This window comes from Rhipicephalus microplus, chromosome 3, assembly GCF_043290135.1.
Source record: "Rhipicephalus microplus isolate Deutch F79 chromosome 3, USDA_Rmic, whole genome shotgun sequence".
NCBI classification, from domain to species: Eukaryota; Metazoa; Arthropoda; class Arachnida; order Ixodida; family Ixodidae; genus Rhipicephalus; species Rhipicephalus microplus.
Genome location: NC_134702.1, coordinates 43,448,888 through 43,465,635, shown reverse-complemented (window position 1 = coordinate 43,465,635; position 16,748 = coordinate 43,448,888). Strand labels below are relative to the sequence as shown.

The 16,748-nt window shown below is 43.8% G+C and overlaps 1 protein-coding gene and 4 non-coding genes across 5 annotated transcripts in view; 4 read left to right on the top strand and 1 right to left on the bottom strand.

The window, feature by feature from the left end:
• The window catches only part of LOC119161644 (uncharacterized), a 142,500-nt gene that overhangs the window by 76,843 nt on the left and 48,909 nt on the right, over positions 1-16,748 (bottom strand). The window lies entirely within an intron of this gene.
• TRNAT-CGU (transfer RNA threonine (anticodon CGU)) lies at positions 1,912-1,984 on the top strand. Its single transcript has one exon. It is a non-coding gene; the product is annotated as a tRNA-Thr (tRNA).
• Positions 2,368-2,440, top strand: TRNAT-CGU (transfer RNA threonine (anticodon CGU)). The gene has a single exon. It is a non-coding gene; the product is annotated as a tRNA-Thr (tRNA).
• Positions 2,824-2,896, top strand: TRNAT-CGU (transfer RNA threonine (anticodon CGU)). The gene has a single exon. It is a non-coding gene; the product is annotated as a tRNA-Thr (tRNA).
• Positions 3,280-3,352, top strand: TRNAT-CGU (transfer RNA threonine (anticodon CGU)). The gene has a single exon. It is a non-coding gene; the product is annotated as a tRNA-Thr (tRNA).

The following is a 16,748-nucleotide window of genomic DNA, read 5'->3' as shown; positions in this document are numbered from 1 at the left end:
AGGGGAAGTTACTAACATTAATGGAATGTAAATAAGAAGAAAGAAAAGTGGATGAAAAAATTACCAACTGTAAGCAGGAATCGAACCTACGACCTTCGAATTACGCGTTCGATGCTCTAACCACTGAGCTATTACAGCGGCACTCCCTCCATCCACTTTTTTGGGTTTATCTGTGAATTTAGAAGTAGGAGCGACAGTCATATATATATATATATATTTATATATGTTTATATGTATATGTTTATATATATATATATATATATATATATATATATATAATAATGAGATATAACAGACAGTAATGCCAAGGAATGTACAGGGGAAGTTATTAACATTAATGGAATGTAAATAAGAAGAAAGAAAAGTGGATGAAAAAATTACCAACTGTAAGCAGGAATCGAACCTACGACCTTCGAATTACGCGTTCGATGCTCTAACCACTGAGCTATTACAGCGGCACTCCCTCCATCCACTTTTTTGGGTTTATCTGTGAATTTAGAAGTAGGAGCGACAGTCAGCGCCCTCTATAAGCCAAACAACGAGTGTGAAAACACTCTTATGCGCATGTTTGGCGTCACGTAGCACGTGAACTTATTATGAGCGGGCAGCTGATTAATTGTCCCTCTTATACAACCTAAACACACCAAGTCTGCCAGTACGAGACCCTCGTTCAATGAAATAAGGGAAAGAAGTGTATACCTAAGGGCTCGTTTTTCCGTGTTTTTAACACAATAATAATGAGATATAACAGACAGTAATGCCAAGGAATGTACAGGGGAAGTTATTAACATTAATGGAATGTAAATAAGAAGAAAGAAAAGTGGATGAAAAAATTACCAACTGTAAGCAGGAATCGAACCTACGACCTTCGAATTACGCGTTCGATGCTCTAACCACTGAGCTATTACAGCGGCACTCCCTCCATCCACTTTTTTGGGTTTATCTGTGAATTTAGAAGTAGGAGCGACAGTCAGCGCCCTCTATAAGCCAAACAACGAGTGTGAAAACACTCTTATGCGCATGTTTGGCGTCACGTAGCACGTGAACTTATTATGAGCGGGCAGCTGATTAATTGTCCCTCTTATACAACCTAAACACACCAAGTCTGCCAGTACGAGACCCTCGTTCAATGAAATAAGGGAAAGAAGTGTATACCTAAGGGCTCGTTTTTCCGTGTTTTTAACACAATAATAATGAGATATAACAGACAGTAATGCCAAGGAATGTACAGGGGAAGTTATTAACATTAATGGAATGTAAATAAGAAGAAAGAAAAGTGGATGAAAAAATTACCAACTGTAAGCAGGAATCGAACCTACGACCTTCGAATTACGCGTTCGATGCTCTAACCACTGAGTGTTTTCACACTCGTTGTTTGGCTTATAGAGGGCGCTGACTGTCGCTCCTACTTCTAAATTCACAGATAAACCCAAAAAAGTGGATGGAGGGAGTGCCGCTGTAATAGCTCAGTGGTTAGAGCATCGAACGCGTAATTCGAAGGTCGTAGGTTTGATTCCTGCTTACAGTTGGTAATTTTTTCATCCACTTTTCTTTCTTCTTATTTACATTCCATTAATGTTAATAACTTCCCCTGTACATTCCTTGGCATTACTGTCTGTTATATCTCATTATTATTGTGTTAAAAACACGGAAAAACGAGCCCTTAGGTATACACTTCTTTCCCTTATTTCATTGAACGAGGGTCTCGTACTGGCAGACTTGGTGTGTTTAGGTTGTATAAGAGGGACAATTAATCAGCTGCTCGCTCATAATAAGTTCACGTGCTACGTGACGCCAAACATGCGCATAAGAGTGTTTTCACACTCGTTGTTTGGCTTATAGAGGGCGCTGACTGTCGCTCCTACTTCTAAATTCACAGATAAACCCAAAAAAGTGGATGGAGGGAGTGCCGCTGTAATAGCTCAGTGGTTAGAGCATCGAACGCGTAATTCGAAGGTCGTAGGTTCGATTCCTGCTTACAGTTGGTAATTTTTTCATCCACTTTTCTTTCTTCTTATTTACATTCCATTAATGTTAATAACTTCCCCTGTACATTCCTTGGCATTACTGTCTGTTATATCTCATTATTATTGTGTTAAAAACACGGAAAAACGAGCCCTTAGGTATACACTTCTTTCCCTTATTTCATTGAACGAGGGTCTCGTACTGGCAGACTTGGTGTGTTTAGGTTGTATAAGAGGGACAATTAATCAGCTGCCCGCTCATAATAAGTTCACGTGCTACGTGACGCCAAACATGCGCATAAGAGTGTTTTCACACTCGTTGTTTGGCTTATAGAGGGCGCTGACTGTCGCTCCTACTTCTAAATTCACAGATAAACCCAAAAAAGTGGATGGAGGGAGTGCCGCTGTAATAGCTCAGTGGTTAGAGCATCGAACGCGTAATTCGAAGGTCGTAGGTTCGATTCCTGCTTACAGTTGGTAATTTTTTCATCCACTTTTCTTTCTTCTTATTTACATTCCATTAATGTTAATAACTTCCCCTGTACATTCCTTGGCATTACTGTCTGTTATATCTCATTATTATTGTGTTAAAAACACGGAAAAACGAGCCCTTAGGTATACACTTCTTTCCCTTATTTCATTGAACGAGGGTCTCGTACTGGCAGACTTGGTGTGTTTAGGTTGTATAAGAGGGACAATTAATCAGCTGCCCGCTCATAATAAGTTCACGTGCTACGTGACGCCAAACATGCGCATAAGAGTGTTTTCACACTCGTTGTTTGGCTTATAGAGGGCGCTGACTGTCGCTCCTACTTCTAAATTCACAGATAAACCCAAAAAAGTGGATGGAGGGAGTGCCGCTGTAATAGCTCAGTGGTTAGAGCATCGAACGCGTAATTCGAAGGTCGTAGGTTCGATTCCTGCTTACAGTTGGTAATTTTTTCATCCACTTTTCTTTCTTCTTATTTACATTCCATTAATGTTAATAACTTCCCCTGTACATTCCTTGGCATTACTGTCTGTTATATCTCATTATTATTGTGTTAAAAACACGGAAAAACGAGCCCTTAGGTATACACTTCTTTCCCTTATTTCATTGAACGAGGGTCTCGTACTGGCAGACTTGGTGTGTTTAGGTTGTATAAGAGGGACAATTAATCAGCTGCCCGCTCATAATAAGTTCACGTGCTACGTGACGCCAAACATGCGCATAAGAGTGTTTTCACACTCGTTGTTTGGCTTATAGAGGGCGCTGACTGTCGCTCCTACTTCTAAATTCACAGATAAACCCAAAAAAGTGGATGGAGGGAGTGCCGCTGTAATAGCTCAGTGGTTAGAGCATCGAACGCGTAATTCGAAGGTCGTAGGTTCGATTCCTGCTTACAGTTGGTAATTTTTTCATCCACTTTTCTTTCTTCTTATTTACATTCCATTAATGTTAATAACTTCCCCTGTACATTCCTTGGCATTACTGTCTGTTATATCTCATTATTATTGTGTTAAAAACACGGAAAAACGAGCCCTTAGGTATACACTTCTTTCCCTTATATATATATATATATATATATATATATATATATATATATATATATATATATATATATATATTTATATATGTTTATATGTATATATATATATATATATATATATATATATATATATATATATATATATATATAAACGAGGCAAAAGCAAGTGAGAACTGCGAAGAAACATTAAGGGGAAAAAATACCAAAAGAAGGCAGTCCTACGCCACCTGGCGGTAGTCGGTGTGCCTCGGCTCTGATATAACGTGGCCAAAGCAGCGGGACTATTTTCTCCTCGTAAACCTCGGAAGCCTCACGACTATAGAGTGTGCGTATATGTGTCTGCACGTTTCATCATTCGTATCTCACTACATTTAGTTCATTTTTATTCTTTTTAAGCCCCGAAGAAAAGCTTCAAAGAAAGTTGCGAGGTGGCGCGAAGAAACATGTTAATGTCGCGGCATTAAAACTTTTCAGCTTCGCCACGTAAAAAAAAAGGTTCTGTGAATCAAAGAAAGACAAAAAAATATCAAAAAATGTATGCACCAGGAACGTAAGTGGGAGCAGCAGCATCAAGCATGCAGACGTCTGCGAGTTAGCACCACGAAACTACAGCGACAGTTTGAACTACGTGCCTAAGTACGGAATATCTGCCTAGCCCTTTGTGTGGACATGTTTTGGTTGTTTTATACAGTTGTGCGCTATATTACTTCTTATGACGTTCGCGCGATGCACGTTTTATTAACTCTGGTTTTATCCTTCTGCAGGCAGGTTTCGCCAGATCTGAAGTTTTGTCGCCTCTCCCCCCCGAAAACCTCCAGAACTGTCGCTTGTAAGGTATACATCTAAAAAAAAAAAAGGAAACAACTCACCAGATTTAGGCTGTTGTTGCTCTAGTGAGGCACAAATATTGAGCAATGTAAGAAGGTTTTGCAATGTTAGAATGTTAGAAGCAGTGTTAGGAGGTTGGTCCTCCCGTCCTTTCACTGCGAAGAAATTCTCATTGCCTCGTTTTTCTAATGTAGGCCTTGAAGTTGGACTCCCGTGTAACCCGCCGTGAGCTATAAAAGAGTGCGTAGAAGCCAAAACTGACTTTGCAGATACTTCGAGTTATTGGCTACATTGTAGATTCGTAGCCAATAACTCGATGTATAGACAAGTTTACATTCGACACACGGCAGTTTTTACAATGGGCTGTTAGTCGAACGTTTTTTTTTATGTTTGCGAATTGAGTCGTAAGCTAATAAGCTTATGCAACGTCGAATTCACCAAGCCAAGTATTTTTCGTTCGTATGCGTCTTCCATAGCGCCATTAGTTGACTGGTTAATGAAGCAAAATGGCATGGCTAAAGCCAAATGTGAAGGCACCGGAATACACCCCTAAGAATACTGCACGGGAACTAAGCAAACCTCGGAATTTTCTTTCTCTAACGTATACCTTTCTTTCTCTAACGAAAGTAAGGGGCGAGGGGGGGTCAAAAGTTCCCAGGCTACGCTCTCACAGAAATACATCCGGTAGTTGCCTGGGAACTTTTGACGCCCCCCCCCCCCTCCCACCCCGGGTACATTCTCTGACGAATTTCTGCCGAACCAAGAACCGTTACAAATTGCTCAATGACGTAGACAATGAACGCTCGCTGGTGGCGCCATCTTGTGATGCCATATCCAAATATGTTTTACGTCTTTTTAACGGATTGCATTAGTAATCAATCATAGGATTCACTTCCTACTCTTTTCCTGTGTTGATAAATATTCTAGACGTATACCCACCCTGCTTGGCTGGATTACGTAATAGATAAAAAAATTACGGCATATTCACGGGGTGAATGATGATGAATGGGCGAAGCTCCGGAGGGATTCATCGGTAAACTGTGAATCTTCCGTGTAGTTCGCCCAGTCGATCATCATGTAAAGACGTGAGAAACGCTGTGTGTGTATATACACAAATCAACTTTTATTTGTTCTTAGACGATGGATGGCTTGCGATGTCCCTTGCCTCGCGCGCTCGCACATCGGGATTCTGTCTGCGAGCGCGCGCTGCTGCCGCCTTGCGCTCTCTCCGCTGTGCAGCCTTATCCATCCGGCGACTCCGAGCGCGCGCCAACAGCGAACGGATTTTATTACAACGCTCCCCCTAGCGTACGTCGCCGCACTAAATCGAACGATTGCCTTCAACCAATGACACGCGCCATATGTGACATCATTCCTATTTTATAAGATCTCGCGTCTTTCATCAACTACAAGTACCGCTTTCTAGTTTATAACATCTTGCATCTTTTCATCATCAGCTGCAAGTACCGCCATCTAGCAAACACTACAAGAACTAAACGAGAGGTGGCTACATACAGGAGACGGTACCACCATCTAGTGAACACTGCAAGAACTAAACTAGAGGTGGCTACATACAGGGAACGGTACCGTCATCTAGTGAACACTGCAAGAACTAAACTAGAGGTGGCTACATACAAGCTACAGGGGACGCACAGCCCACGCCCTAAGGAGCTTCGCCCCTAAAAAATAAACATCCCCCAAAACGCTTGAAAAAATTAATTGGCTGATCTTATTTGTGGCTGATCTAAAAGACTAGTTCATCTTCAATTTAGAAGAACTTTTGTTAATACGTTCGTATTGATTAAAGAGCTGTTAAATGATGGTACAGGCGCTACTGTGTCCCCTGACTTCTGGTATATAGGCAAATCACAGTACTACAGCGACTAATAAAAAGTGTTTATTGCTGACAGAATATTGTAATTCACTGTACAGTAACCGTTCTTAAGCGTACAATGCCCCCCCCCCCCCCCGATAAAACCATGTTTTCAAGCAAGGCTGCAATAGTTGAAGATGAAAAAATAACAAATCAGACAACTCATACATTAAATTTGAAATTCAAGAAGTTAACATTATCATTATCATCATCATCAGTCTGACTACGTCCACTGCAGGACAAAGGTCTCTCCCATGTTCCGCCAGTCAACTCGGTCCTGTGCTCGCTGCTGCCAATTTATACCCGCAAACTTCTTAATCTCATCTGCCCACCTAACCTTCTGTCTCCCCCTAACCCGCTTGTCTAGCAGCTGCATCTTGCCGGTACTTAGCTATGGAGCGGAAACCTGGAGACTTACAAAGAGGGTTCAGCTTAAATTGAGGACGACGCAGCGAGCAATGGAAAGAAAAATGGTAGGTGTAACCTTAAAAGACAAGAAGAGAGCAGAATGGATTATGGAACAAACTGGGGGTAAGGATATCATAGTTGAAATCAAGAAGAGGAAATGGACATGCGCCGGGCATGTAGCACGTAGACAGAATAACAGCTGGTCATTAAGGGTAACTAACTGGATTCCCCGAGAACATTATCATTATAACAGTGAATAAACAACTCTAATTGACATTAGCTTAGCTTAGGGCTGTACAACAGTAGCGACGAGTCAGCCGCCATTACTCGGTGTACGTGAGTATGCAGTGTACTAGGTGTATGCGAGCTCTCAGTGTCACGGGCGTCGACAGGGGGTGCAAAAGAGGCACTTGCCTCACTCAAGCCACCCAATACTGGCCCGCACCTTTGCCATACCAGCGCTGTTCCCTTCCCTAAGCTGCGATAGATGCAACACGGACTCGCATCCCTATGCTGAAATCCTGATGACACTCATGCTCAGTGTGCTCAGAGTATACGCGAACACTCAGTGTGCAGGAACTCTCAGTGTGCTCTGCGAACAACAGTGCTCACTGTACTCAGTGCACGCGAGCATACACGGCATTGTTGAAAATTACGTCATGTATTATTGTCGACGTCATGAGCGTCATCATAAACAGTTACAGAAAAGCGTGTTGAAAGTGGCTCGGGAAGGGACAACATTGCCTTCAAGAAGCTCTGAAGCCCGCGGCAATACGCCGTTGCCGTCAAAAAGCTGTAATGACGCAGACAAGGATACCAGTCTGTTCTGTGTCTGTCAAGAAATATGTAAGCGTGTCTGGCAGGAACATGCCTCGTCCACAAGAAGTAGCAACCACCATGCACAGACCACCGAAGATGGCACCGACATAAAAAAACGCTCCGCGTGTAACAACCGCTCGCTGAGAGCGCCTTGTTTTTCATGCCTAGGCACGCCATTAGAGAACTGTTCGTGCGCTCTCAACGCCAAGCCCGCCACCCCGCGGCACTGCAGCATGGCTCGAACAGACTGCGCATAGTGGACGCACAGCGTCGTAAAAGAAGAAAGCCAGCGCGGAGTTCTTCGTTTCGAAGGCACTAAAATGTGCGCAGCTGCCGCGCAGAGAAAGACTGCTAGAAGAATCACGCTTCGAAGGAGCTATGGCTGGGAGCCTCGGCAATGGTTACTTTGGACCGTAATACACTCCCTCGAAAATGAGCAGCGGTTAAGGGAGGAAGAAAAACCGGGCCGAGCACATGTGGGAAGCGGATGGAGAAGAAGAGAAGGGCTTGTTCTTAAGGAAGATGAGGAACTAGCTGCCGTACTTAATGTGTCGTGTTTTGCGGGGCGGCTCGGTATATACGAGCCAAAGTTTCACGAGGCAGAGCTTTCCTTTTACGAGCGACTTCGCGGTTAGCCACTGCAGCAGTATCAGCCTCGGTTTATGGGTGGTGACAGCTGCCTGTTATGTGAGGACAACAGGCTCGAGGGGAGCTGGGCTGCAAATGCCTTACAATATTTATGGATTCGCGAATGTATAGGCCCGATTATTCGCGTATACACGCACTTATCACGCTAGCACACACGTAACGAGGGTGTAGGCTAAGCACGTTAGCTGGCACAAAGTACAGACACGCGACGCGCGGCGAACAAGCGCACACACCCACTGAAAACAATGAGCGAGAAATGCGACACAGACTGTTTAATCAAGTGCGTTGTCTGCAACACTGGATAACGCGAAGGATAACGGCATTAGAATAGGCAAAGCTTGTTTTTGAATTACTTAGTAATATTGGCTTGCATATTCTGCGATGAACTTCAACGAGTTGCCGACCTGAAGCAGCCAAACTGAAATCAAGATAGCAAAGTCAGCACATGTACGTAATGGTATATTGGCAACAACACTCATAGGTATCATGAATGCTTTACTGATCTATCTATCTATCTATCTATCTGTCTATCTATCTATCTATCTATCTATCTATCTATCTATCTATCTATCTATCTATCTATCTATCTATCTATCTATCTATCTATCTATCTATCTATCTATCTATCTATCTATCTATCTATCTATCTATCTATCTATCTATCTATCTATCTATCTATCTATCTATCTATCTATCTATCTATCTATCTATCTATCTATCTATCTATCTATCTATCTATCTATCTATCTATCTATCTATCTATCTATCTATCTATCTATCTATCTATCTATCTATCTGTCCGTCCGTCCGTCCGTCCGTCCATCCGTCTTCTATCTATCTATCTATCTATCTATCTATCTATCTATCTATCTATCTATCTATCTATCTATCTATCTATCTATCTATCTATCTATCTATCTATCTATCTATCTATCTATCTATCTATCTATCTATCTATCTATCTATCTATCTATCTATCTATCTATCTATCTATCTATCTATCTATCTATCTGTCTGTCGCTCTATCCGTCCGTCCGTCTGTACGTCCTTCTGTCTAAGCAAAATGTGCCCGTGTATTCACGCATCGAAACAGGAGAATGAACGACGTTTTTGTTCTTTTCTTTTTTGCTCGTTTTTCGAAGCGCGAGACAGATACATGGCTGCTTTCCTAGGAAGAAACTCGAAACAATTGGAGACTCGGGTGAAAGATGACAAGCCTTTCTCTGTCTCTTGCTTTGCCAGTGCTGAAACTGGAGTTTAATGTGACTGCGTAAGATCTCGCAATTAAAATTCCATCCTCCTTCGTTAAGAATACAGGACGTACACTAAAAATTAAAGGAAACACTCCTTAAGAGAAAAATATGCGAGACCATAGCTGAATGTGGTGCTAATGAACGAACAAATGTGCTAATAACTCCGTAAAATAATGAACGTATACTCGAGCAAGGGAACGCGGTGTGCGCCTGAAATTAATGAGCGGGCGCGATTTATTGTGCCGTCGAGGTCGGGAGTGACGTGCGGTGCTCGAGTCACCCCGAGTGTTTCACACTTTCGTTCTTGCGTGGGGCTGCATTCAAAAAGACGCATTCGAGCTATGTGCACATAGTTCTTTCATCGTAATGTAGCCGCGGCCCTTCGTGTTACAGCCTTTTGTTGCCTCCAGACATCCTCGTCTGTGAGCCATGGCTTCAAGCGACACCCTTCCTCCGGCTTGCGAAAGTTGTCCTTTGGTGGTACCACATGCAGCGTCCGGCGTTCTTAATCTGTTCATGTTGCAACATCAATTTTCAGGTGACGTGTCTACTTTCCTACGAACTTATTGGTTGATATGTGGGGTTTAACGTCCCCAAACCAGCATATGATTATGAGAGACGCCGCAGTGAAGGGCTCCAGAAATTTCGACCACCTGGGGTTCTTTAACGTGTACCCAAATCTGAGCACACGGGCCTAGCCAGCTGCGGGGGCTGCATTTTCGATGGAGGCGAAAATGCAGCCACCGCAGCCTGGATTCGGCTCGCGACCTACGGGTCAGTATTTTATTCAAGGTCTATTGAGCGCGTTCCTGTGCGTTTTTTTTGTGTGTGTGCGTGGGTGAGGGGTGCATGTCATAATAGCAGACTAATATATCGCGTAGATGCAGAAGAAAAATATAGCTAGAGCTACAATTTTTTCAACATTCCTTTAACTGATAACGTTCTCTCATTTTCCCATCGCAAACTGTGCTCTCTCAGTGCAGAGCAGTACATGTCGTATTCAGGCAGCGTCCTGTACGGGTGAAGACTGATAAAGAATAAAAAAGCGAAGAAGGAGAGAAGGAGAGAAAGATAGAGAGAGAGAAACTGGTGTTTCGAAACTTGTTACGCACTGAGACGATGCAGGCCCTGAGGCTTCCCGAGAAAAAAAAAAGAAATGAATGAATAGAAGGTAAAAAAAGCATCCGCACTTTGCACAAAAATTCTGGGGAAAGAAAAAAAAGTGGCCCCGGGATACAGGCAATCGCTGTCGCCCAAATAATGCGTCTTGACAAATCGCCAACATGGCGTCTGGCTTCACTCTCTTTCATTTGGTCATATTTTGTTGACACCTTCATTTTGAATGCTATTTTCACCCACCGCGACATGACCGCTATTTTCACCCACCGCGACCTCATTGAGAAAAATGGAATTCATCACCGCGTGCGGCTCCTGGTTTGAAAAAAAAGTTTCGTAGGTTTTCTGAGCCATTCATTGACTTCAATTTCAAAGACCTATGGTCAGCACTGATGGTGTTACAGCAACCCCTACAATACGAAAAAATGCGTCATATTACGCAGTGCCCGAACGTGCTTGTTCTCGGGAAAAAGAATCCACGCAATTTGGCCATCGGTTTTATCGAACTCTATGCAACTTTGAATGGTATAAGAACAAAATTAGGACAAAGTATGAATAGGTATACATGCACTAAAATGCACATAACATGTGCATACGATCAGGCTGAATCAACGATGTATGTCCAGAAAGGGCTTTTCGCCATCGCTTTCCGAAATTCCCCGGAGGAAGGCAATAAAACTGTCAGCGCACGCCTGCCATCCAACATTGTGGAACCACGAACAATGTCAGTGTTCGTGTGGACCACCGCTCGCGTTGTAATCGCGAGCGGTGGTGACAGTTCCTGTCCAATTTGCGTGATATGATGTCGAGAACACTCAACACATCACACTCAATGAGAGAGATTTAGGCTGCTCTGCGGGAGAAGAGAAGTAGGTAGCTGGATAGATGGTGAGAACGGTAAGGACACACACACACACACAAAGGGACACAAATAGACAGAGGCACATACACACACAGAGAGACACACACACAGACAGACAGACACACAGACAGACACACAGACACACATTAGACATACATACAGATAGATAGATAGATAGATAGATAGATAGATAGATAGATAGATAGATAGATAAAAAACTTTATTGGGGTCCTGAATGATTCCACTCCCGTTTTATAGGGGTAGGAGCGCGGGCCACTCCCACGTAGGGACGGGGAGGCCCAGCCTCACCGCCGCATCGCGGGCCTTCTTCTGTACAGCTTTTAGTTGTTGTATGAGAACCGGAGTTGTGAGCATCAAATAAAAAAAAAGTTTTCGGAAAATTCTTCATTTTTTTTCCTTGTAAAGAGGGGCACCTCGAGAGCATGTGGTTAAAATCATTGCAATTGTGGCAGTCCGGACAAAGTTAGATAGATAGATAAAATAATTGACGGAGGGCAGGACGGAGAAAGAGAGGACGTCCACTGTTTTTCGCTGTCCAAGTTTAGGATACCTTTCAGTCATGAGAGAGGCGTGGTCCTGATGGGAAGCAGACGGAATACCCCTACACTTGCTCTCGTGAGATCAACTGTGAGAGGCAGAAGCTGAGCGGGGAGTATAAAAGCTGTCACGCGAAGTTGAACGATTTCGCGTTACTGCAGCGCGTATTGTTGACAAGTTTAGCGTAAGCGAGGTGCCGTAACGACTAGAAGCAGCATGATTAGATGTAAAAACAGCGCAAATATACAAAGACGGAAGAAGAGACGAAAAGGCGTTGAACTAGCAGCTAAATTTTGTTAGAAGGAACACTCACATGAATAAGGCAGAAGACCTAGTCAGAAAGCACACCATGGCGAATGCGCAGCAAAGCACACCATGGCGAATGCGCAGCAAAGCAACCAGGGTAACAAAGAAATATCTAATCACAAAGAAAATCGACACATGCGTCGGTTTTCTTGTGATTAGAAAAAAAAAGCAAAATAATGTTCACAACTACTTGCAATAACATGCATGACAGTCAAAAAATACTAACAATCATTTAACCTGACAGCGCTAAACCCAGGTATCCAACCTCTTTTTCACCAAGTGCCACGGACGGTTTGCCCAAGCACCTTTCCCCAACCATTACAATGTAAAAAGCCTCCATCACCTCTCTTGTACATTTGTCCCGATGGCCAAACAGACAAGTGCTTTTGTCCACCAACCGCTGGCACTTGTCAGCTCATTGAGAGAAAGAAAGAAAGAAGGAAGGAAAGAAAGAAAGAAAGAAAGAAAGAAGGAAAGAAAGAAAGAAAGAAAGAAAGAAAGAAAGAAAGAAAGAAAGAAAGAAAGAAAGAAAGAAAGAAAGAAAGAAAGAAAGAAAGTACATCCGACATGCGCGCGCATAGCTTCGTTTGGGCCTATTTTTCCGATAGTGCATGGACTTCTGAATGCTTATAAATATGACGTTTCAAGCACAACGAAAAAATAAAGGAGAGCCTGCAGCCAGTAAAGACAGTTGAGTGCAATGAATTGAACTTAAAAAAAATGCGCCGGGGCAAAGTTTTATCGCTCTTCAAATTATGCGGAAGGGGGACCACAGTGTTCGTATTAATACTCTGCGTACCGCGCATTGCATGCTATCTGAAATATATTTCTTTAAAGCCTTTAATCTTGAACTTTTTTTCCGGCCTTACTGTCAGGCGGGGGCGTCCCTCAATTCGCGGACTGCATACACAGTTCACATCTCTTCTTTGCATCTTGGAAAAGAATGAGAACTTCTTGGTTCATTTGTCACTGCGGACAAAACAATCGTCGGGTTCCCTCCACGGTCCTTTCACCTCGAGAGTTCAGCCACGAGGCACTGAACTGATCAAAGAAAAAAAAAACGATTGGGAAGAGAGAGAAAAAAAGCAAGAGGTAAAGATAAGCAAGGCGAGAGTGAAAGTGTAAGAATAAAGAAGAAAAAAAGAACGAAGAAGTTGCGGAGAAGACAGCGTGGCATGGAAGTCAAATGAAGTTGAACCCAGCTCTGTTGCTATAGCGCCAGGTACTAGAGAACCTTTTTTTTCCTCTAGCTAACGACGAATTAGGATGAAGCCGAAAGAAAAAAAATTTAAAAGAAGGTAGCAGAAATGGGTGTAATGAGACGTGCCTCGGCAGTGGATTTGGGGCGGAACTTCGCGAGCGAAACGGAAGGGGGGACTAGAGGCTTCCGACAGGAGCATGAGAGAACAAAAAAGAAAGAAAGAAAGGAATAAATAAAGAACCATTATTCTAAAGCTGTGCAGTGTTGTTGAAGAGAAAAAGGAAAGAAAGAAAGAAAGAAAGAAGAAAAAAAAAGAACCATGATTCTAAAGCTGTGCAGTGTTGTTGAAGAGAAAGAAAGAAAGAGAGAAAGAAAGAAAGAGAGAAAGAAAGAAAGTAGTGTGTGTGTGTGTGTTAGCACTACCGAACCAGCTGAGTCGCTGCCCGCAAGTAAGCCATAAAAAGGTTGTCGGGGGGGGGGGGGGGGGGTTAGGCAGCTGCCCTACCTATCCAGCCTCCACCCATATTTATGCAAGTCGGCCGCCGTTTCCGTTTCCTCACAGCCTCGTTAGAAAAACCGAGCAGGCACAAACTGCACCTCAGGGCGACGTATCACCGGTACAGCCATAGAAGGCGTCTCACGTATTGTCTGCAGAGACTGCGTTTCTTGCGTAACAATAAAGGCAGCTATTGCGTCTTTCCTTTGGCTCTGTTGCTGTTACTATACACCTGAAGCCAGCCGTCGAAACTACCGGCACTACTGCTCAGTCCTCTTTCTTCACCGTCCGTTTTAGCTCGCGTCTATTTCTAGTCAAGGTTCGCAGACGGTTCCAATAAAGCCGCGTCGAGGAACATTTCTGGCTAGCAGGATATTAAGGTTTAATTGTAGCTGCGTACCGTAGTGTTGGAATTGATTAAGAGTGTCTCTGGCGCGTGAGGGTTGGATGGACAGTGAAAAAAGGGAAAGGGAAGCCAGGGAGAGCAAAAGGGGCTTAGTAACTGTATGTACTACCTTCTTCAGTTTTAGGGGGGAGTCTCATTTGTTCAAATAGATTTCCCAACAGAGTTCAGCCTTGATATCATTTTAGTTTTCTTTTTCTCCTTTCTTTAGTTGTTTCGCGTTCCGTTTTTGTGTTGATTATTGACTTCAATAATCGACTTTTTTAGTTGTGTTCTTCTTTTGTTAGTTTTCTTTTGCGCGACTTGTGTTGCTCATTTTTTTTCGGTGGCCACGGCAGTAAAAGCAAATAATTCAATACATTTACACAATAGCTTTCTATGGATAGTTCATTCACATGACGTCCTTGGGAAGGCCATTAAGGACTGCAAGGGCTAACGTTGGCTGGGAGTAATACCATTCCCCTCCTGGTGCTTGCCAAACGTCCTCACACTAAGTCTTGCCGTGGCCACCCCGCAGCACATAAGACTGTGGAAATGTATGTTTCTAGCAGAAATATGCTACCCTAAAAAAAAGGAAGAAAAAAAACAACAACATTAGAATCCACGCAGTGCGGATAAGTGAATGCACGGGCAAATTTGCGCATTTAACGAGTCTGCAGTTAAAGCAGGGACGATTAACCTTAGTTATTGAGTGCCTAGTTCATCACCGGTTGGTGGCATGCCAGGCATGTCGATCGGAGACACACTACAAGTACCAAAAAAAAAAGCATGGGTGATCCCTCTTTTGTGAAATCGGTAATGCTCAACAGTACACGAAAGGGAAAATTGTCTTCACCGAGGTAGTGGAGCATTTATTTTGATTGTTTCACCGCAGAAGCAAAGGAATGAATGCTAGCAACGAATTGCAATTTTATACGAAGAACGGCGAGCAGCTCGGAACTTACAGTGTGCACCTCATGCAGAAGGCACGTACAAAATGAGCTTACACAGCGTGAGCGTGGAGAAACAACTGTCTCAGCTGGACACTTAAAGCACCCTGCTTAAGCAGAAAGAAAGACGCACGAAACAAACACACAAATATACACAGGACGAGCGCGAACAACTCTTACTATTCTTACTTCATCGTATGTGAGCAGAGTGCTCTTTTAGTAAACACTGCTGCGGCCGCGAGCGAAGTGACCTTCGCACTCATCTTAATCACAAGTATGATTTGATTAGCGCGCGCGCCGTCCGAGAGACCATGACCCGTAGAGGCGCACGCCCAAAGAAACGCGAGAGGCGCGCAACGCGAGGCCGTTCTGCCATCTCGCCACTAATGACGACAAGGCGGTGAAGTTGAGCAGCTACGAGGACCGCCAATGAAATATAGGGTGCATAAATGGCTTGGCGTTAGCGAGCTTGACAATGTGTGCTCAGTGGGACAGTGGCTTGCATAGCGCGCTGCAAAGGGAGAGGTCACTGGTTCAACGCCCCGATACAAAATTTTTCCTTCATGTTTTTTTTTTCTTTGAAATCTCTTAGTATGTATTTTACTACGTTATAGCCATGACGGAAATACGACTGCGGAGCCTTGGTGGACTGCGGCTGAAAAAATTGGCAGATCCCACGTACAGTGTTAATCGGTGATATGCGAAGCACAAATAAGAAAGGTTATTATGTCACTTTAAAATTCAGCACAACGTTACGAGGTGGAGGTAAATAATGTCGCACGTGACTTCCTTGTCGTGATTATCATGTTTGGATGTTTCGTCGACCTTCGTCATCTATTCAAGTCACGTGATACCAAATTTAGTACATGTGGAGCAAGCGAAATAGCTGTTGAGCACACTATTAGCGTAGTATATTGCCATGTTCCTACATGACACGCGTGTGAGGATTACCATGTTTCCACCTGTTATATATTTGGTGATCCATTGACGTCACGTAACACCTAATTTAATATATGTGGAGCTATCAAAAGAGCAGCGAGCACATCATAAAGGTCCCGATATACTTCAATATAGCGTTGACGCGCGCGCACGCTGGGCACAGTGACGCTACGTCAGCAAAACGCGAGCACTCTATAGTCTGACGCCAGGTGCGACTGGTGCGACCAGCGTCCGTCGGTGGGGCCCGACGGAAACCAGCGCGAAGTTCGCGCCAATCCTTTACCTAGACAACACTGCATCTCCCTCTTTTCGTGACGGAGGGATGACAGACGCGCTGAAACACGCATGCGTCAAAGCAACGAAGCGCGGCGCACGCCTACTAGTATGTGGCAGGACCGGCGCCTGGCGTGGCAACGCTGGTGACGCCGGCGTGACGCGACGAAATAAACGCCGGCGAGCGCGCGCACCACGTCACGTCGAAAATTAGTGGTGCCTTGACTGTGGCATGTGATCATGTTCTCACATGACACGCATCTCATGATTATCATGTTTGCACCAGTCACGCACCTTCATCATCCATTGACGTCACGTAACACCGAATTTGGCATTTCTGAAG